The following is a 22,585-nucleotide window of genomic DNA, read 5'->3' as shown; positions in this document are numbered from 1 at the left end:
AAAAAAAAAAAAAAAAAAAAAAAAAGAAATATACATTTCTTTTTTTGAGACGGAGTCTAGACTACAATATACAATTTTCTTTTTCTTTTTTCTCTTTTTTTTTTTTTGAGAAAGAGTCTTGCTCAGTCGCCCAGGCTGGAGTGCAATGGCGCGATCTGGGCTCACTGCAACCACCGTCTCCTGGGTTCAAGTAGTTCTCCTGCCTCAGCCTCCCAAGTAGCTGGTATTACAGGCACCCGCCATCATGCCTGGCTAATTTTTGTATTTTTGTAGAGACAGGGTTTCATCATGTTGGCCAGGCTGGTCTTGAACTCCTGACCTTGGATGATATGTCTGCCTGGGCCTCCCAAAGTGCTGGGATTATGGGCGTGTCCCACTGTGCTGGCCAATATACAATTTTCAAATGAGTGTTTTATTTTATTTTATTATTATTTTTTTGAGACGGAGTCTCACCCTGTTGCCCAGGCTGGAGTGCAGTGGTACGATCTCCGCCTCCTGGGTTCACGCCATTCTCCTGCCTCAGCCTCCTGAGTAGCTGGGACTATAGGCGCCCACCACCATGCCCGGTTAATTTTTTCTATTTTTAGTAGTAAAATTTTTGTATTTTTAGTAGTAGAAACGGGATTTCGCTGTGTTAGCCGGGATGGTCTCGATCTCCTGACCTTGTGATCTGCCCACCTCGGATTCCCAAAGTACTGGGACTACAGGCGTGAGCCACTGCTCTCAGCCCATGAGTGTTTTATTTTCCCGGAAACTACAGTAATTTTTAAACCATATCCTTCCTTCTATTCCATCAAGTTTTCTAGGTAAAAGAGTAAATACTGGCCGGGCGCGGTGGCTCAAGCCTGTAATCCCAGCACTTTGGGAGGCCGAGACGGGCGGATCATGAGGTCAGGAGATCGAGACCATCCTGGCTAACACGGTGAAACCCCGTCACTACTAAAAAATACAAAAAACTAGCCGGGCGAAGTGGCGGGCGCCTGTAGTCCCAGCTACTCAGGGGGCTGAGGCAGGAGAATGGCGTGAACCCAGGAGGCGGAGCTTGCAGTGAGCCGAGATCCCGCGACTGCACTCCAGCCTGGGCAACAGAGCCAGACTCCGTCTCAAAAAAAAAAAAGAGTAAATACTAACAACAGCATCATACAACTCATACAACACAACAGACTGAAGTAAGGATGTGCATTTCTAATTTCCAGGGCAGGTATTTCAAACTTTAGGTTCATCAACCTCTTTTTTCCAATTGAGCAAAATAAAGGCCTGCACTAATAGTGACCTGTTGAAGACAAGGTATGAAGCAATTTTAAGTACATTTGAGATTGTGAACACACTCAAAACAGGACAAGAAAATCCCTCAAGTCTGTGAAGACACCCAATGTTCCATTTAACTTACAGCACTTAAGATGAACTCCTTTGGAAACATAAACATATACCTCTTGAATACAAAGGAAAATTATTATTATTATTATTATTATTATTTTGAGATGGAGTTTCGTTCTTGCTGCTCAGGCTGGAGAGCAATGGCGCAATCTTGGCTCACTGCAACCTCCGCCTCTCAGGTTCAAGCGATTCTCCTGCCTCAGCCTCCTGACTAGCTGGGATTACAGGCATGCATCACCATGCCTGGCTAATTTTGTATCTTTAGTAGAGACAGAGTTTCTCCATGTTGGTCAAGCTGGTCTTGAACTCCCAAACTCAGGTGATCCACCCGCCTTGGCCTCCCAAAGTGCTGGGATTACAGACATGAGCCACCGCGCCCAGCCTCGAAGGAAAATTATTATGCCTTAATTTGTGAAAATCATTTTGTTCTCTCTTAGCATATACACAAATATTTTGTTCCATCTCATTGTGAGGTCAGAATTTATGATGATTAGTACATAAAACAAAGTCAATAACCAAGGAATGTCATCATGATTCTGTAAAATCCTGTGACATCAGCATCTGTGTGCTGTGTTGCTTCACAAGTTCTGGCTAACTTCATTCTAACCTTGGAACAGAAGTAAAGAAGTTAGGAGCAGGGGTCCTTAGACTCTTTGGTGCCAGGGATTCCTACAGAACCCTTGTCAGAATGTTTTCTTTTTTTAATATAATTTTATTTTTTTCTTAAACAAATAGAGACAGGGTTTCGCCATGCTGCCCAGTCTGCTTTTGAACTCCTGGGCTCAAGTGATCCACTGACCTCAGCCTCCCAAAGTGCTGGGATTACAGGCGTGAGCCAGCGTGCCCAGCCAGGATAATGTTTTTAAATGCACAAAATAAAATGCAAAGATAGAACTGTCAAAACACTTTAACTGGAATTAACAATGTGCTTTTAAAAAATAAAATAAGGGCCGGGCGCGGTGGCTCAAGCCTGTAATCTCAGCACTTTGGGAGGCCGCGACGGGTGGATCACAAGGTCAGGTGATCGAGACCATCCTGGCTAACACGGTGAAACCCCGTCTCTACTAAAAAATACAAAAAACTAGCCGGGCGAGGTGGCGGGTGCCTGTAGTCCCAGCTACCCAGGAGGCTGAGGCAGGAGAATGGCGTGAACCTGGGAGGCGGAGCTTGCAGTGAGCTGAGATCTGGCCACAGCACTCCAGCCTGGGTGACAGAGCGAGACTCTGTCTCAAAAAAATAATAATAATAAATAAATAAATAAATAAGATCCAGCGGTGGGTCTAATAACCGCAGTAATTTTGAGGTAGTGATAAGCTTAAACAATTTCAAGATAGCTATAACAGCTGCATTATGATATGAAGTACATGATTTCTGTTGGTGACAAAGTCACAGGTACTGCTAATACAACCATGCGTTTGTTGCCTATATTCATATTTGAATGAAATTCCAAGTTTTAATTAGAGATTAATGAAAAGATGTAATATTTTCCCCCAAACAAGTTTACAGACCCCCCGAATTCAATAGACCTTGGGGAATCAATATGCAGACCCAGGATAAAAACCTCTCATACGGGAAGAGAAGAGTAGGTCAATAAAGTAAAAACATAAGTTTTGGTTCCCAAAACTTGAAAAGACAAATTATAAAGACCCTGTTACTCTCCAAAATAGTCTAACACACCAGAGCAGTGTACAGATTTTCATTCATTCAATAATCTTCAAAAGGTTTGTATAGGAAGAGCAAAATCAGAGGGAGGACATATTTTTCAACCAATGATCAAATATATAGCTTATAGTATCAGTACATTTTGAGGAAATTCTCCTATACAAAGGCTAAGTCATTGTAATTAAGTCAGATTTCAACAATATCATGAGTTGTGATTAGCAACATGATAGTGTAGATAACCAACAGAATTGGATCTTACTCTGCAAGACAAATGGTCAGTGACACCCTTCAATGGTTCAGCCCATGCAGCTGCCTCACTGGTGTGGTGGATGTGAACCCTTCCTTCCTATCATTGTGCATACTGTGATCCCAGAAGATTGTTATTGCTGGACAGGTGGGGTAGCTCACACCTGTAATCCCAGCACTTTGGGATGCCAAGGCAGGAGGATGGCTTGGGGCCAGGAGTTTGAGATCAGCCTGGGCAACACAGGGAGACCCTATCACTAAAAAAATGTTTAAACAAATTAGCTGAGCATTATGGCCCATGCCTGTAGTCCTAGCTACTCAAAAGGCTGAGGTGGCTCTGCTTGAGCCCAGGAGTTAGAGGCTGCAGTGAACCATGATGGCTTCACTGTACTCCAGCCTGGGCAACAGAGTGATTTTATAAATTTTTAAAGTATAATTCATAGATTTATAACTTATATACTCTTCTCAGAATGACACTACGAACCAAACATGCCACCTAAACTAGTCCTTCCATTCATTGTAAAAATCTGCTGTAACACTCCCTCTCTGCAAAGAGAAAAATATATAAACAAGGTAGCAGTATTACAAATGAAAAGTGGGGGGTTGGACAAGAAATAACAAAAGGGACGAGGGATTGGCAGAAACTGCATGTGGTAGGGCAGGGGGGCCTACTAGGAGAAATATTAAGATGATTCAGAGGTTTTAAGCCTGGCTACCTTCAAGAATGGTAGAATCAGAAGAAAAAAAAACTAGGTTTGGAGATGAAGGAAACTTGAGAACAGGCAGAGATAATGAGCTTTAAGTGACATATTAAGTTTGAAATGCCCAGGAAGCAACTAGAAAAGCAGATCATCAATAAGAGTGTTCAATCCTGTCCTTGAGGAACTTACAATCTGGAATCCTTTTATAGCTAGAGGTTTGGATTTAGTAGTGATTCTACTAGATACTCCCTAAAAGCTGTGGGAACAGCAAAGTCGTCCAAGAAAGAGCATGAAAGTCCAAAAGAAACGCCATCAATTTAAGGACAAAATTTTTAAATATTCTAAATACTAAAAGCCATTTGAAATGTTAACATCAAGTGATAAAACACTTTTACAACTTAAAATAGTGGCCTTTTAAGAGGCCATACCTCGATACATTTAAATACATTTCCAGAAAAAGACAATGTCAATAACATACCATATTGTATTAAAACATAAACTTTAACTTGTCCTTCCTATTCAAATTGTACCTCTCTTTATAGAGATATTCTAGTTAAATTAAAAATAAATGGTAGAATTAAAGCCATAATTATTTCCACTTGCAAACCACTAGTGAAATAATGAAAATAGGCTATTAATGTAGTAGAACAAGGGATAACCAAATATATGCCTCTTGAAGGAAGTACACAGCAATATCTAGGAATTATACTTGTCCTCTCCCCCAACACTCCCACTCGGAAATCAAACCTGAACTAAATTTGTTCAGTCTTCAATCTAGCTACCAATTTACAGCAAATACAAAGGATAGAGGGACATATTAAACTAGGACATGTTAAATCTATACCTGAGAGACATATTCATCAACATTCAGGATGAGAGAAACTGGAGGAAAAATGGCCTGGTTCCTTCAACAAATATTAGGTTGGTGCAAATGTCATTGTGGTTTTTAAATTGCCATTAAAAGTAATGGCAAAAACCACAATGACGTTTGCACCAACCTTACAAGGAAAATACATTACGAGGAAAATAAGATGAGGGAACCTATAGATTAAAAAGTTTAAGAGACATCCCAAACAAACGTAATACGTTACCTTGTTTGGATCCAAAATCAAACCAACCAATTATTTAAAAACAACTGAGGAATATTTGAATACTGACTGGATATTTGGTGATGTTAATTTTTAAAGGTAGGGTAATGGCATTGTGGTTATGATTTTCTCAAGAGTTATCTTTCAGATATCTATATTGAAATAAAACAAATGAAATCATTTGCAGAATTTGCTTCACAGTAATCCAGTAGGGTTTGGGGAAATTAGATAGGGGAAGAGATAAATCGTGTCGCTCAATTCTTTGTGTTTTGAAATTTTCCATACTTAACTGTTCAAAAGGGAAAAAAGAAAAACACCATTCTCAGGGGGTGCCAACAAAAACTGAAAACAACAGTTTGAATTTTGTCTCCAAGCCTTACAAGCTGAGCAGCCCTGGTCTAGTCACGCAACTTCTTAGTGTCCCTGTTGGTTAAACGGAGACAAACAAATACCACCTAATAAACTCATATTCGTTCAAGCCAGAAAGGATATAAGGATATAACATGTTGAATGTTATATCCTTAACGTCTTTGACTTTCCCAGTCTCCCACATCTGGTCTCCACCAAATCCTGTCTGTTTCTCTACCAAATCCTGTCTTGTCCATCACTGTGGTCTCACACCACTCCAACGCCTCCTTTCAGCCCGTTTTCCACATTGCATACAAAGTGATGTTCCTAAAACGCAAAATCCAATCAGGTTATCCCCAGCCCCACTGAAAATCCTTTTTTCTTTTTTTGAGACAGTCTTGCTCTGTTGCCTGAGCTGAGCTGAAGTGCAGTGGTGTGATCTCAGTTTTCATTGCAGCCTCCACCTTCTGGGTTCAAGCAGTTCTCCTATATCAGCCTCCCAAGTAGCTGGGATTACAGAAGCATGCCACCACACCCAGCTAATTATTTGTATTGTATTTTTAATAGAGACAGGGTTTCACCATGTTGGCCAGGCTGGTCCTGAACTCCGGACCTCAAGTGATCCACCTGCCTCCGCCTCCCAAAGCGTTGGGATTACAGGCGTGAGTCACCAGTGCCCAGCTTGAAAATTCTTAAACTGCTTTCAATCAGCTTCAAGATAAGAGCCTTCTTTAAATTTTTTTACCCTCCGTGATGCCTTAAAAATTCCTTTAAATTTTTTACCCTCCTTGATTCCTTAAAATGGCTTACAAGGCCCTCCATTTTCTCATACTATCTCTTCAACTTCTATCTCTTTCTATTCTCTTAGACTTTTTTATGCTTTAGCTTTGGTAAAATTATTTCAGCTCTTGCATTACACCCTGTACCTCTAAGTGTAGCTTCAGTGTTCATGTCTGGAATGTTCTTTCCACCCATCATCACTGCCTTGCCTGGCTAGCTCTTTCATCCTTGAAGTCTCAGGTTAAACAGTATTTCCTCAGAGAGGTCTACCCAAATTGCTTCTATACTAAGTTGGGTGTCTTCTCACACCTACACAATACAGTATTTGTTCCTACAGGAACCTGTACTTACCCTAGTATAACAGTCCCTACTTGTTTGTAAAGAGTATTTGCGGTGGCAATTATATATTTATCTGTTTTCCAGCTAGACTATAACTCTAGGAGGGCAAGTGGTGAAATTTGTTCACTGCTGAATCCTAAGTCTCTCATGGTGCCTGGTAGGCAATAACAAACTGAACATACAAAATTCACAACAACCTGGACTGTTTTCCTCATACCCAAGTTTCATCTTCCTAGTCCTCTCAACTGCAACAAAAACAAGACAGCTATGAAGGCATTTACACAGAGATCTTAATCTTGCATAGGACTGAGCATTGTAAAGTGAATTGAAAACACGATGGGAATGCAGAACATAAGGAGTTGAGAAATCTATTTTCAGGCTGAGATAATTTGTATCCTAATTTACAATCTAAAGAAAACTCAGGAGTGCCAATCTAACAAAAATGAGTTCAATGACACACATAGTTCCCACCAAACCATAACAAGTTTTCAGACCTAAGATGTTAGATCACTTAATCCCTCCAGCCTCGGTTTCCTTATGTGTAAAACAAGGGATCCTTATCAGCTGGTCATTAGGATCCTTTCCAGGGCTAATATATGCCCTAATATTTGAAGGCTAAAAGATGTAAATTAGTGAAACACTAATCATTTGTTTTCATCCTATAGTGATGATTTTTTTCCTTTTTAATCTGTTTAAGGACATTACAGTTTACCCCGTTATGCACAACTAAACCTTCAAATCTATTCAGCTATAAAAATCTTACAAAATGCTCCTCAGATCAACTTGCATATTTCACAAAGGTAACTGCAATCTGATGAAACAACAGCATCTACCTAAACCCAAAATTAATTACTGAAATATATTCAACTTCTTTGTAAATAATAAATCTTACTCACTACGTGTTTTCAGTACTAAATATCTTGAATTGCTGGTCATTTCTATAGCAATCTGCAGGCAAAGTTGTGCCCCAGGGTGTAAGACTTGCATTTATGAGTACTATTTAACACCTAACTAAAAAACTGAAGATACATAGTCTTTGCATCACCTCACCGGTCTGGTGGTTGAGATAAAAAAAATTGTTGAAACCAGAGTAATTTTTGGAAAAAAAAAAAATCAAAACAAGTTATAGTAAGTTACAGTAAATAAAGTAGCGTGTAAACATTTCACTGTTATCAGTAGCAGCCCAGTTTCTAATCAGCCACTGGAAACCCAAGGAAAGACTAAAGTAGTAACAAGTTTGTCTCCTGGTTTAGATTAGTTTTGGCAACTGCTTGTTCCATCAAATATGTCACGACAAAGTAATAAAATGTTAAAACGCATGCTGAAAAAAAAAAAAAGACGTACTTGGAACAAAAAGCTTGCATCGGACCAAGTGTAAACGCTATCCTCCAGATTTCTCTCAACAGGGCCGCCTTAAGTCCATGAGTAGAAGGGCGCTGCGGCGGACGCTGGCAGCCACAGGTTGAATGACAAAGAGCCCCCGTCAGCACCACTCCCAGGAGTCTGCGGGCTGCCCCGTCCCCTCCGCAAAGTCTACTCGAACCCTGCAGTCACGCCTTGGCTGTGGGGAATGCGGCTCTCCGCATCACTCTCGCAAGTCACCACGTGGGGCAAGCATCGGGGGACCAAGAAGGTTGGGGCGGACAATGTCACAAATCATAAATAATTCCTGCCCCGAGTCCCTTCCCTTGGAACAGAAGCGGCCAGGAGAGTCTGGAGGTACCACGTGAAGCAGCCTCATGTTATCCCTTTTCCAGATCAAAGCATCTCTCGAGGAGCCTATTGAAGACTTAGAGGGGAAGGGACTTCCCCAACGTCACCGGGCACTACGACCCAACTCCTCGGCCAGGCCAGGGGCCGGCATATGACCACGAGGCCCGCGGCTCGGCTGAGAGAGGCGCTGTCCCCAGCGCCTCAAGGTCTCCTTCACCAGCACTGCAGTCCGAGGCCACGCGGCTGCCTGTGACCACGATGCCCTCTGCTGGGCCGCCTCCCTCCCCCGGAGACAAAGTCTCCCAACCCCGGAGGTCCCCTCCGACCCCATCAGGGCAGCGAGGGCACCCTGGGGTCCGCGCCGCGTGCCGCCGGCTGTTACCCAACTAACCGTTATAAGCGCGGATCGCACCGCCGAGCGTGTGCGTGACGTGGTGGGGCGGGCTGGAGTTCCACGGGGCCCAGGGTCCGACTCCCGTCCTTCGCTCGCTGCCTCGTTTACTTGTTCCAGCACCTACGCAGCCAGCCAGTCACGTAGCAGCTCACCACTTTGTCTGGTCGGGCCGGCGAGGCTGCCTTATAACCCGCCGGGGCCCGAGCATGCGCACAGGGGGCGGAGTCGTTTCTCCCGGCCGCCGCCCCCTCCCCGCCACACAGACACCCGAACTGTAGCCCGCATCTCCACACGCTCTCAGCCGCGCGCGCCCTCTAGCTCGCCCGCGCGCGCCGGCGCCCCCCTCCCCGCCACGTGACCGGCGTCCCAGTCCGACCCGCGCGCTGCGCCCCTGCAGAGCGACGCGGAGCTATCGCACCCTGCCAGACTCGCCCCTTGGTCCCTGTCTGACGAGCTCTAGGCAACCTGCCCTCGTTCGGAACACAAATGTCGGTCTTACCCCTCAGTTTCTGCCAGAGAAAAAGGAAAAGTCACCTAGAGGCCTGACTCTGACGGGTGGGGGGAGACGAGCGCGCGGAGTAGCGGGAAGCGACTGAGGAGTGGGGACTGGGCAGCGTTTGAATGGATGCGGGTGCCGCTGGCACCCAGGAAGACGCCGGGGGCCGGCGCTGTGGAGCCGGGCACGGGCTGGGATGTGTGTGGATTCCAATCCGGGCCTGACACCAGTTCAGTGACCTCGGAAAGTTCCCCAACCCTCTGGGCCTGTTTCCTCCCTCTGAAGTGGCGACAGTAACAGAACCGACCTCGTAGGCTCATCGGGAGGCCCTGAAGGGAGAACCCATGCAACTTGCCACCACAGAGCCAGGCCCGCGGCGGTTGGCGCCTGGTGGGTATTAAAGACGAGTCGGGAAAGAAGAGCAGGTAAGAGGGTGGGGAGACTGGCCGGTGGGTTGGGGTGTGCACCGCGGCCACGTGGAGAAGCGGGAACGCAGGGGCCGGACGCCTATGGACGATGCGTGTGTGGGGCCGGAGAGAATCGTGGCAGGCAGCGCTGGGGCTGATGCGCCCCACCCGGATTAGCCTCTGTAATCCTCACAGCCCCGTGAAGTGGGCGCTGCCGTGAACATTTTGTAAATAAGGGACCCGAGGCTCAGAGAGGTGAAGTAACTTTCCAGACGGCCCAGCTTGTCAGCGGCCAGCATTTGAAGTCACACCCCAGAGCCTGTTTTTATCGTAATAGCCGCTTTGACCGGATAACCAACGTGTGTGTTGAAGTGATCAGATAACCATGGAGTGTCTCTGATGTCCAGGACTTTTGAGAAATACCAAAAAAGTATGAGGCAAGGCCCCTGCCTTCAAAAAGCTTGCAAGTTTTTGGGGGAGACTGAGTCAGGCACAAATTAACCAACATCTGTTGAGCACTTGCTGCTTGCCAGGACCCTGCCCTTCCCTCGTGTCTTCCTCCCTTCCAGGACTCACCCCTCACTTACCCTCCCCCTCAATTCTCACAGCAACCGGGGGAGGTAGGCCTTATGCTTTCTGTTTTGCAAATGAAGAGCTTGAGATTGAAGAAGAGTACAGATTGGAGGATCAGGTCCTGAGAGGTCCTATGTGCTTTCCAATAACAGTTCTGTGTGTTAGAAGACAGTATGGCATCCATGGCCAAGTACTACTAGTAATTCAGTAATTGCTTTTTACAGAAAGGGAAGGCATTTCGGGTCATTGGGGCAGCCAGGACTTACAAGAGCAGTGCTAGGGTGGCAGCAACATTCAGGTAGATGGTAAGCAGAATTAAGTTAGAGAGACAGGATCCTGAGTCTGGTTTAGATGTACATTTATAAGGCCCTGTTCTATGGAATGTAGTGAGAAGTGGTTAAATAAGATGAATTTCAGGAAACCTCAAAAGCAGGCTTATAGAGCCCCATAGGGTGGTAGATTGACAATATAGACTTGAAAGCCAGATCTGTTGAGTTCCAAATTTGATTCTTGCACTTACCAGCTCTATGTCTTCAGGCAAGTCATTTTACCTTTCCAAGCCTGACTCCCAACTCTGTAAAACAAGGATAATACCTACCTCAGGGTTATTATGATAATAAAACTAGTATTTATTGCAGGCCGGCGTGGTGGCTCAAGCCTGTAATCCCAGCACTTTGGGAGGCTGAGGTGGGCGGATCACTTGAGGCTAGGATTTTGAGACCAGCCTGGCCAACATGGTGAAACCCTGCCAATATTAAAAATAGAAAAATTAGCCACACGTAATGGCACACGCCTGTAGTACTAGCTACTCAGGAAGTTGAGACAGGAGAATTGTTTGAACCCATGAGGCAGAGATTGCAGTGAGGCAGAGATTGCAGTGAGCCAAGATCTCACCATTGTACTCCAGCCTGGGCAACAGAGTGAGATTCCATCTAAAAAACAAAACAAAACAAAACAAAAAAAAAACACGAGGTGGACAGATCATGAGGTCAGGAGTTCGACACCAGACTGGCTAATATGGTGAAACCCTGTCTCTGCTTAAAATACATAAAGTAGCCGGGTGTAGTGGCACGCGCCTGTATTCCCAGCTACTTGGGAGGCTAAGGCAGAAGAATCGCTTGAACCCAGGAGGTGGAGGTTGCAGTGAGCCGAGATGGTGCCACTGCACTCTAGCCTGTCCAACCTGGGCAACAGAGTGAGACTCTGTCTCAAAAGAAAAAAAAAAATTAGTATTTATTTTGCAATGTCTTACCATATAGAAAACACTACATGAAACCTAACCCTAAAGATTAACCCTAGAGGCCCTTCCCTTGAATAGACCCCAAGGAGGCTCTGAGAGGGGCCTTAACAGTGTGTTCAACAGGATCATACTTTGTGTTGTATTGCAGTTTTGTACTCCTATCCTTGAAGATGGATAGTCATCAAAATATAGATACCTCAGGCCCTACAAAACCTGGATCTGCCTTAATAGATTTTAGTGTTGTGAAAAGAAGACTTCGGAATCAGAAGACCTGGTCCTGGCCAGGCACGGTGGTTCACGCCTGTAATCTCAGCACTCTGGGAGGCGGAGGTGGGTGGATCACCTGAGGTCAGGAGTTCAAGACCAGCCTTGCCAACATGGCCAAATCCTGTCTCTACGAAAAATGCAAAAAAAAAAAAAAAAAAAAAAAAATAGGCCTAGGCCGGGCACAGTGGCTCACGCCTATAATCCCAGAACTTTGGGGGGCTGAGGCAGGCAGATAACCTGAGGTTGGGAGTTCAAGACCAGCCTGAGCAACATGGTGAAACCCTGTCTCTACTAAAAATACAAAATTAGCAGGTTGTAGTGGCGCATGCCTGTAATCCTGGGAGGTGGAGGTTGCAGTGAGCTGAAATCACGCTGCCTGGTCACTCCAGCCTGGTCAACAAGAGTGAAACTCCATCTCAAATAAATAAATAAATAGGCCAGGCACAGTGGCTCATGCCTGTAATCCTGGCAGTTTGGGAGGCTGTGGCAGGTGGATCACAGGGTCAGGAGTTCAAGACCAGCCTGACCAACATGGTGAAACCCCGTCTCTACTAAAAATACAAAAATTAGCCTGGCGTGGTGGCACGCACCTATAATCCCAGCTACTCAGGAGGCTGAGGTAGGAGAATCACTGGGAACCCAGGAGGCAGAGGTTGCAGTAAGCCAAGATCGTGCCACTACACTCCAGCCTGGGTGACAGAGTGCAAAGAAAAAAAAAGAAGAAGAAGATCTGGTCCTATAACTGCTATCTGTGTTATTCTGGGCAATTAACTCACTGAACTTTCTTGGGCTTTGGTTTCCTCGCCAGATAAATTAAAAATAATACCTACTAGCCCGAACTGTTGTGTTAATCAAATGAGACAGTATCTGCAGAAGAAGTAATTAGTAAAACTTTGAAAGTGTTCTATAAGTATTTATGAATTAATGTCATAATTTGTCTAAAGTACATAAAAGGGAAAAATCAAAAGCAACTCCAAGGCTCTTACCTGGAAAAATAGAAACAGGGTGGGTGGGTGAGCTGGTGAAAATAATAAAATAATACAGGTAAAAGTCTTGCTCTTCTGCCAGATTTTCTTCCTGATTTGAGGCACAAAACATTGAAGAAATGAACTAGGAAGCATAGGATGAGAAATCAGAGTGGAGAGGAAATTGGAGATCTTCTAAGGCACTTCTGACTTTTTACGGAAATGGAAATTAAGGCCCAGGGACACTAAAAGACTTGTCTGAGGCCTCCCATCTAATGATTGGCATGATCAGAAACTCAGTTTCTTTAAGTATAAAGAACAAGTACAATCTTTAAGATAAAATATTTTGTCATGGGGGTCTTTTAGAATCATTACATCAGGCCGGGCGCAGTGGCTCAGACCTGTAATCCGAGCACTTTGGGAGGCCGAGGCAGGCGGATCACGAGGTCAGGAGATCGAGACCACCCTGGCTAACACAGTGAAACCCCGTCTCTGCTAAAAATACAAAAAATTAGCCGGGCATGGTGGCGGGCACCTGTAGTCCCAGCTACTCGGGAGGCTGAGGCAGGAGAATGGCGTGAACCCAGGAGGTGGAGCTTGCAGTGATCGGAGATTGTGCCACTGCACTCCATCCTGGGTGACAGAGCGAGACTCTCTAAAAAAAAAAAATAATAATAATAATAATTACATCAGAACCAGAGAAGACCTGGTGCTTTCTACTGGCTTTTAGCTTTATGACTATCACAAAATTCTTAGGATTCACCTTTCTGTTTTAAAGGTTGATAGACTGGATGCAGCTATGGTAATCTGCCTCAGGAAAATGCCGGACTGTTGTTTGCAAGCTTGTTAAGTGAGCAAAATTTGGGAAGATTTCAAGGTAAGAGTTATAACTTCGTAAGTTAGTGATGCAATAAGAAATGCAAATGCAAACTTCAAAAAAATATGATATAGGTACTCTTTAAGCTGAGTAAGTTGCTCTGTTGCTTTATCTGAAAAAAGATAAAATTACAGTGTGTTCTCCAGAATTCACCTACTTAACTTACATTCTTTCAGTTACTTCACCATTTCTGTGATGTAATAAATAGGAAGATGCTATTTTGCCCATTTTAGTAACAATAATACAGGAAAGAATTCTTTTTTTAATTGACACATTGTAATTGTTTTTTGGGGTTTTTTTTTGTAATTTTCATTGTAATTGCTGGCTTTTTGTATGTTTAGTTATTCTGGTGGCCAGGGATTTGCTTTACTGCTTCTTTGGGCCTTTGAGAATTTTTTTGTGCACACACAGACACACACATACACATATATGTAATATGTAATTGTACATATTCTGGGTTACAGTTTGGTGTTTCCATACAAACAAATGTTGTATACTGATCAAATCAGGGTACTTAGCATATCTCTCACCTTGTGCTGTTTTGTAATATACAATATCTTATTGTTAACAGCAACCCTACTATGCAATAAAACACCAGAACTTATTCTTCCAATCTAATTGTCACTTTGTACCTGCTGACAGCCTCTCCCTCTCCTCCTTTCCCCTCTCCCCTTTCTAGTCTCAGATAACCACTCTTCTCTTTGGTTGTAGGATATAAACTCTTACTTTAAAAAAATTAGATTCCACGGATCATACAGTATTTATCTTTCTGTGTCTGGCTTATTTCACTTAACATAATGTCCTCCAGGTTTAACCATATTTTCACAAATGGCAAGATTTCATGCTTTTTTACAGCTGTATAATATTCTGTTATCCATATGTACCACATTTTCTCTTTTTTTTCCTTTTTCTTTTCTTTTTTTTTTTTTTTTGAGACTGAGTCTCACTCTGTCCCCCAGGCTGGAGTGCGGTGATGCAATGTCAGCTCACTGCAACCTCTGCCTCCCAGGTTCAAGCAATTCTTCTGCCTCAGCCTCCCAAGTAGCTGGGATTACAGGCACCTGCCACCATGCCTCGCTAATTTTTTGTATTTTTAGTAGAGACAGGGTTTCACCATATTACTCAGGCTGGTCTCAAACTCCTGACCTCAAATGACCCACCCACCTCAGTCTCCCAAAGTGCTGGGATTACAGGCATGAGCCACCGTTTCCAGCCTCACATTTTCTTTATTCATTCATTCACTGTTAGATATTTGGGTTGATTCCATAACTTGGTTATTGTAAATAGTGCTGCAATAAACATAGGAGGGCAGATACCACTTGAATGTAACTGACTTCATTTCCTTTGAATACCTAGCCACTAGTGGGACTCCTGGCTCATACAGTAGTTCTATTTTTAATGTTTTGAGGTAAAAATTTTCTTTTTTTTTTTTTTTTTTTTTTTTTTTTTTTTTTTGAGACGGAGTCTCGCTCTGTCGCCCAGGCGGGAGTGCAGTGGCCAGATCTCAGCTCACTGCAAGCTCCGCCTCCCGGGTTTACGCCATTCTCCTGCCTCAGCCTCCTGAGTAGCTGGGACTACAGGCGCCCGCCACCTCGCCCGGCTAGTTTTTTGTATTTTTAGTAGAGACGGGGTTTCACCGTGTTAGCCAGGATGGTCTCGAACTCCTGACCTTGTGATCCACCCGTCTCGGCCTCCCAAAGTGCTGGGATTACAGGCTTGAGCCACCGTGCCCGGCCGAGGTAAAAATTTTCAACAAAGGTGCAAAGAACACACATTGGGAAAAAGTCTCTTAAATAAATGGTGCTGGGAAAATTGGAAAGTCACATGCAGAAGAATAAGACTAGACCCTGTCTCCACCATATACACAAATCAACTCAAAATGAATTAAAGACTGTTTTCCATAGCTGCTGTACTAATTTGTAATTCCACCAAAAATGTGTGAGTGTTGTCTTTTCTCCATATCCTTGCCAACACTTGTTTTCTTTTGTCTTTTTTTTTTTTTTAAAGGCAGAGTCTCACTGTGTTACTCAGGCTGGAGTGCAGTGGTGCAATCTTGGCTCATTGCAACCTCTGCTTCCTGGGTTCAAGCAATTCTCCTGTCTCAGCCTCCCGAGTAGCTGAAACTATAGGCAAGTGCCACCATACCTGGCTAATTTTTGTATTTTTAGTAGAGATGGGGTTTCACTGTGTTGGCCAGGCTGGCCTTGAATTCCTGACCTCAAGTGATCCACCTGCCTCAGCCTCCCAAAGTGCTGGGATTACAGGCATGAGCCACCATGCCCCAGCCTGTTTGTTAACAGCCATTCTAACTAGAGTGAGGTGATACCTCATTGTGATTTTGATTTGCATTTGCCTAATGATTAGTGATGTTGAGCATTTTTTCATGTACCTGTTAGCCATTTGTATGTCTTCTTTTGAGAAATGCCTATTAAGGTCTTTTGCCCACTTTTAAATCAAGATAATTTGTTTTTCATTGTTGAATTAAGTTATTTATATATTCTTCAGATATTAACTCCTTGTGAGATGTATAGTTTGCTTGTATTTTCTTCCATTCTGTAGATTGTCTCTTCATTTTGTTACTTGCTTCCTTTTTATGTACAAAAGCTTTTCAGTTTGATATAATCCCATTGGTCTATTTTTTGCTTTTGTTGTCTATGCTTTGAGATCTTATTTTAAAAACCCTTGCCCAACCTGATGTTGTAAAGCATTTCCCTTATGTTTTCTTTTAGTAATTTCATAGTTTCAAGTTTTGTATTTAAGTCTTTAATCCATTTTGAGTTGATTTGTGTATATGATGGAGACGGGGTCTAGTCTTCGGCTTCTGCATGTAACTTCCAGTTTTCCCAGTACCATTTATTGAAGAAACTGTCTTTTTCCCAGTGTGTTTTCTTGGCACCTTTGTTGCAAAACAGTTGGCCATAGGTGCATGAATTTATTTCTGGGTTTTTTATTCTGTTCCATTGGTCTCTGTGTTTGTGTTTATGCCAATACCATGCTGTTTTGGTTACAATAGCCTTGTAGTATATTTTGCAGTCAAGTACTGTGATGCCTCAGCTTTGTTATTTTTGCTCAGGGTTTATTTGCCTATTTGAGTCTTTTGTGGCTCCATATGATTTGTTTTTTGTTGTTGTTGTTGTTGTTTTTTTTTTGTGTGTGTGTGTGAGATGGAGTTTCACTCTTGTTGCCTAGACTGGAGTGCAATGGCATAATCTCGGCTCTCTGCAACCTCCGCCTCCCAGGTTTAAGCGATTCTCCTGCCTCACCCTCCCGAGTAGCTGGGATTACAGGCATGTGCCACCACGCCTGGCTAATTTTGTATTTTTATTAGAGACGGGGTTTCTCCATGTTGGTCAGGCTGGTCTTGAACTCCCGACCTCAGGTGATCCCCCCTCCTTGACCTCCCAAAGTGCTGGGATTACAGAGTGAGCCACCGCGCCCGGCTGTCTTTTTTATTTCTGTGAAATATATCATAGGTATTAGATAGAGACTGTAGTTTGTAGATCACTTTGGGTAGTATGGGTGTTTCAACAATATTAATTCTCCCATGAACATGAAATGTCTTTCCATTCCTTTGTGTCTTTTTCAGTTTCTTTCATCAAGGTTTTATAGTTTTCAGTTTAGAGATCTTTAACCTCCTTGGTTAAGTTTATTCTTAAGTATCTTATTTTTGTGTAGCTATTGTAAATAGAATTATCTTCCTGATTTCTTTTAGGAAAGGATTCTTTTTAAACATAGTATTTTGTCATTAAGAATACTGCGCCCCCCCATAATATATAATAATTTAATAGGGAATATGGAAAATGTGATTTGCTTTTGAACTATATTTGAAGAAAGGGTTTGCTAAGCACATACCTGGAGTAAAGAAGATAATGTCAATCCCAAAAACTTTTTTTTTTTAAAGTTAAGAGCCCTCTCATTCAGAATATCATCATCTAATTTCAGGTTATATGTCAGGTGTAGTCCTCCTGCTTTCAAAGGCCTGTGTCTGGATGTAGGGTGAATTTTGCCATTCTTTAAAGAAAGACTAACTCAGTATTCGTGAGATGCACTCTAAGCTCCTCCCTTGACCTCCCCCATGTCTCTTCAGCTCTCCTTGCTCTGTTTTGACCTATCACTTATCTTACCAGCCTGCACCAGTTTAGTATGCTAATCAGTTACTTCCTTGGCACTCTACTGACATGACATGACGCGGTCAAAATAGTTTGCTAGAAAACAAAATGTTTGCAATAAAAATTTCTTCAACATGACAAATGAGTCAAAAATTATTGCTTCCAACTGCTGATTTTTTGTATATTTAGTTATTCTGGTGGCCAGGGATTTACTTTACTGCTTCTCTAGGTCTTTGAGAATTTTTTTGTGCACACACAGACACACACATACACATATATATGTTTCTTAAGGAATCATATTGTGCATACTGTTTTTTTCCCACTGAGATGGAATCTCACTCTATCGCCCAGGCTGGAGAGGAGTGGTGCGACCTCGGCACACTGAAACCTCCACCTTCTGGGTTCAAGAGATTCTCCTGCCTCAGCCTCCTGAGTAGCTAGGCTTACAGGGGTGCACCACCATGCCTGACTGATTTCTGTATTTTTAGTAGAGACCGGGTTTCACCATGTTGGTCAGGCTGGTCTCAAACTCCTGACCTCAGATCCACCCGCCTCGGCCTTCCAGATTGCTGGGATTATAGGCGTGAGCCACCACGCCTGGCCGCTGTTTGCTACTTTTTAAATATTTGCAGGCTGGGTGTGGTAGCTTACGCATGTAATCCCAGCACTTTGGTAGGCTGAGGCAGGTGGATCATGAGGTCAAGAGTAAAAATATAAAAATTAGCCGGGTATGGTGGCAGGTGCCTGTAATCCCAGTAATCCCAGTACTCGGGAGGCTGAAGCAGAGAATTGCTTGAACCTGGGAGGTGGAGGTTGCAGTGAGCCGAGATCGTGCCACACTGCACTCCAGCCTGGGCGACAGCAAGCCTTTGTCTCAAAAAAAAAAAAAAAAAGTATGCAATATATATATATATATATGTGCAATGGCTTGATAATATGAGACATTTACATTGCTTCTTAATAATCATCTAAGAATTAATTTAGATTAAAAAGCACAAAAGTTTGAAACATACCTAAAATTTTATGAAAATCTGACAGTACTGCTTTAAAACTTTAAAGGTGGCAAAACAATCCATATGGAAAACAAGCAGCTGAGAATATTCCTTTTTGACCTGTTTATCTTCAAATTCAATTTGTTTTCAAGCAGATTACCTGAGGCTCAATCTATGTCATTCTAATTCCCGCTCTGGTCTGATATGGCTTGACTCCTGCTCCTTGTCTTTGCTAGCCCAGGAGGATAGTTTTGACCTGTGCTCTTTGAGACGGAGTCTCGCTCTGTCGCCCAGGCTGGAGTGCAGTGGCCTGATCTCAGCTCACTGCAAGCTCTGCCTCCCGGGTTCACGCCATTCTCCTGCCTCAGCCTCCCGAGTAGCTGGGACTACAGGCGCCCGCCAACACGCCCGGCTAATTTTTTGTATTTTAGTAGAGACGGGGTTTCACCATGTTAGCCAGGATGGTCTCGATCTCCTGACCTCGTGATCCGCCCGTCTCGGCCTCCCAAAGTGCTGGGATTACAGGCGACCTGTGCTCTTTGTAACCTACATTGTCGCTATTTAGGATCTTTTCTAGGAAGCATTCTTTCTAGAGATGATCCTATGTATTTGCCAGATCTGTTTTCTTCCTTGACCCCTAGCTACTAAAAGTCCTAACCATGAGTACCTTCCCTCCCTCCCTCCTCTCCTCCCTCCCTTCCCTCCTTTCTTCTTTCCATCTCTAGTAAAGTATTTTAGGCAAATGGGATGGGGAGTTCAATAATAACAATAGTAAATTGATGACAGCCAAGATTTCTGGAATACTTACCATATGCTAAGCATTGCTCTAAGCACTTCAGATGTAGTAACACTCATTAATTCCTCACAAAAATGCTATAAACTAGGAACTGTTACAATCCCCATTTTATAGACATATACAGATAGAGAGAGGTTAAGTAAAGTCCCTAAGGTCACATAATCAGTATTGTCTCGAGTCATCAGAAAGTAGTCATCATGGCCGGGCACAGTGGCTCACACCTGTAATCCCAGCACTTTGGGAGGTCAAGGCGGATGGATCATGAGGTCGGGAGTTTGAGAACAGCCTGGCCAACATAGTGAAACCTTGTCTCTACTAAAAATACAAAAATTAGCCAGATGTGGTGGCAGGTGCCTGTAGTCCCAGATACTTGGGAGGCTGAGGCAGGAGAATGACTTGAACCTGGGAGGTGAAGGTTTACAGTGAGCTGAGACCGGGCCATTGCACTCCAGCCTTGGCAACAGAGCGAGACTCTGCCTGAAAAAGAAAAAAAGTAGTCATCATTTAGTTTTCACCAAAAATACACAAGTAGAAATTGTCATTTGTAACTATTAATACCATAGGAGACTAATCAATAGAATTTAAGGCCATCTTGACTTAGAAAAACCCTGTTTTGGTTTCCTTTTATGTTAACAGAGTGAAACAACCATTATGAAAGCATGTGCCATGAAAGCTGCCATTGAAACCAGAGCTTCACCACAGAGAACTACCCCCTGCTTATCTGAATTTGGAGTAGTTATCAGTCTCTAGTCAGCTAAGTTGGGGACAAAGATGATGGGACATGGTTTTGTTAGCAGCTTAAATTTTTTTTTTTTTTTTGAGATGGAGTTTCACTGTTTCACCCAAGCTGGAGTGAAGTGGTGCGATCTCAGCTCACTGCAACCTCCGCCCCCTGGGTTCAAGCAATTCTCCTGCATCAGCCTCCAAAGTAGCTGGGATTATAGGCATGTGCCACCACACCAGGCTAATTTTTGTATGTTTAGTAGAGATGGGGTTTCACCGTGTTGGCCAGGCTAGTCTCGAACTTCTGACCTCAGGTGATCCACCCACCTCAGCCTCCCAAAGTACTGGAATTACAGGTGTGAGCCACCATGCCCAGCCAACTAACAGCTTAATTTTAAGGTCACCTATTTCTAGGAAGTTCTGGGTGTCCTGGTCCCCATATTCCATGCTATAAGATCATTCAGTGTGAGAACCTGGACTTTAAAGTCCTCACCCAAAGCAGCAGCAGATAGTTGGAATTACTGGACGACTGCACATCAAGCCTACTGTGACTCAGCCAAGGGGTGCATGCAGTGTAGGAGGCCTCTAACATCACAGTGACTGTCTTTGTGTATATATCTGCCTGGGGATCCAGACCTGGGTGTTCTACCTGTACCTTCATACTGCTGCACTGGTGAGCAAGATGAGGCTTAAATAAAGCATACAATTCAATTTGTGGTTACCTCTGAGAACCCCAAATCTGCCATGGATCTCTGCACCACACAACACCTGTGACACCTGTGCCAAGGTGAGGTGCAGTAGCTACCACACCTACTTCTGAGCTGCCTATTAGAGTGACGCCTTCCTCCCTACCCTCCCTCTGTCTTACCTTTTGCACAAATCATGGGCTCAGATGTTATACCTGTTATTGCACTCTGATATGATTATTTTATTTATTTATTTTTTTGCAGTCATGGAATAAGGCCGTACCCTGTGGGTAGGGTATAAAGGTTTCCCTCTATATGGTAGATATTATCAGTCATTATAGAAAGAGAGAATCCTCACACAAAAAAACTTGGAACATGGAACAGATGGAAGGTGGCACTTCTGGATATGCCTTTTTTACATCTGAACTTGGAAGAGTTAAGAATTGTTGAAGGCCCTTCTCACTGATCAGGGGAAATAGCTTCTGTCACAGAGCTGCCTACTCCAGGAGAACCAAAAATGAAAGCAAACACTCATATTTTGTAAGTCTGTTCCCTGAACTTCTGTCAATCAAGTTTAATCTAAATCAAGGATTCAAACTGAGAAGCATTTAAGGACCAAGAAAAAGTTAATTAGCCCAGTATAAGTCAATAAGAAATGGTAAGCAGTATGAGGGAAAGGAGTGCCATACCCTTCTAGGCATCCAAATTCAAGCATTTACAATGTACTACATGAAGCACTACCCTATACAGCACTAATAACAGCACAAACTTGCTTGACATTTCTACATAATATATTATTCATTAATTCAGAAGAAAAATAGAATTCTTAAAACTCCTAACTTTATTTTTTATTAATATAAAGGAGGAACCAACAACAGCAAAAAATTGTGTGGGAGTTAGAAAATAAGGACTAGGCGGCCGGGCGCGGTGGCTCATGCCTGTAATCCCAGCACTTTGGGAGCCCAAGGCAGGCGGATCACGAGGTCAGGAGATCGAGACCATCCTCACTAACACAGTGAAACCCCGTCTCTACTAAAAAATAGAAAAAATTAGCTGGGCATGGTGGCGGGCGCCTATGGTCCCAGCTACTCTGGAGGCTGAGGCAGGAGAATGGCATGAACCCAGGAGGCAGAGTTTGCGGTGAGCCGCGATCTTGCCACTGCACTCCAGCCTGGGAGACAGAGCAAGACTCTGTCTCAAAAAAAGAAAAAAAAAAGAAAAGAAGGACTAAGCAGGCAGATGTGGGGTGAGGCCAACAAAACATGGCAGCCAGCAGACCAGTCTGTTTCACCATGGTCTCTGCTGCAGTATTTAAGAAATAGGTAGAGCTGGCTAGGCATGGTGGTTCACGCCTGTAATCCCAGCACTTTGGGAGGCCGAGGCCGGTGGATCACCTGAGGTCGGGAGTTTGAGACCAGCCTGACCAACTTGGAGAAACCTCGTCTCTACTAAAAATACAAAATTAGCCAGGCGTGGTGGCACATACTTGTAATCCCACCTACTTGGGAGGCTGAGGCAGGAGAATCGCTTGAACCCAGGAGGCAGAGGTTACGGTGAGCTGAGATTGCGCCATTGCCCTCCAGCCTGGGCAAGAAGAGTGAAACTCCCCATCTCAAAAACAAACAAACAAAGAAATAGGTAGAACTGGGTGTGGTGGCTCACGCCTGTAATCCCAGCACTTCAGGAGGCTGAGGTGGGCGGATCACTTGAGGTCAAGAGTTTGAAACTAGCCTGGCCAACATGGTGAAACCCCGTCTCTGCTAAAAAAAAAAAAAAAAAAATGCAGAAATTAGTCAAGCATGGTGG

The 22,585-nt window shown here is 43.7% G+C and overlaps 1 protein-coding gene and 1 long non-coding RNA gene across 3 annotated transcripts in view; one reads left to right on the top strand and one right to left on the bottom strand.

Moving 5' to 3' along the window:
- SLC16A1 (solute carrier family 16 member 1) overlaps positions 1 to 8,959 on the bottom strand; it is a 47,059-nt gene extending 38,100 nt beyond the window's left edge. The window contains exon 1 of one of the 2 annotated variants that reach the window (XM_023232523.1): positions 8,646 to 8,959. The gene's annotated coding sequence lies outside the window, so the exon portion shown is untranslated. Of the gene's footprint in view, positions 1 to 7,885 lie in introns of both variants that reach the window. The other variant, XM_023232524.2, reaches the window with a different exon arrangement.
- On the top strand, positions 8,897 to 20,286 carry LOC111555993. The gene is made up of 3 exons (XR_003309903.2): positions 8,897 to 9,569; positions 13,375 to 13,473; positions 20,007 to 20,286. It is a non-coding gene; the product is annotated as an uncharacterized LOC111555993 (long non-coding RNA).
- Positions 20,287 to 22,585: the final 2,299 nt, after the last annotated feature.

The sequence above is a fragment of the Piliocolobus tephrosceles genome, chromosome 1, assembly GCF_002776525.5.
Source record: "Piliocolobus tephrosceles isolate RC106 chromosome 1, ASM277652v3, whole genome shotgun sequence".
Lineage (NCBI taxonomy): Eukaryota > Metazoa > Chordata > Mammalia > Primates > Cercopithecidae > Piliocolobus > Piliocolobus tephrosceles.
This window is presented reverse-complemented; position numbering and strand designations above follow the sequence as displayed.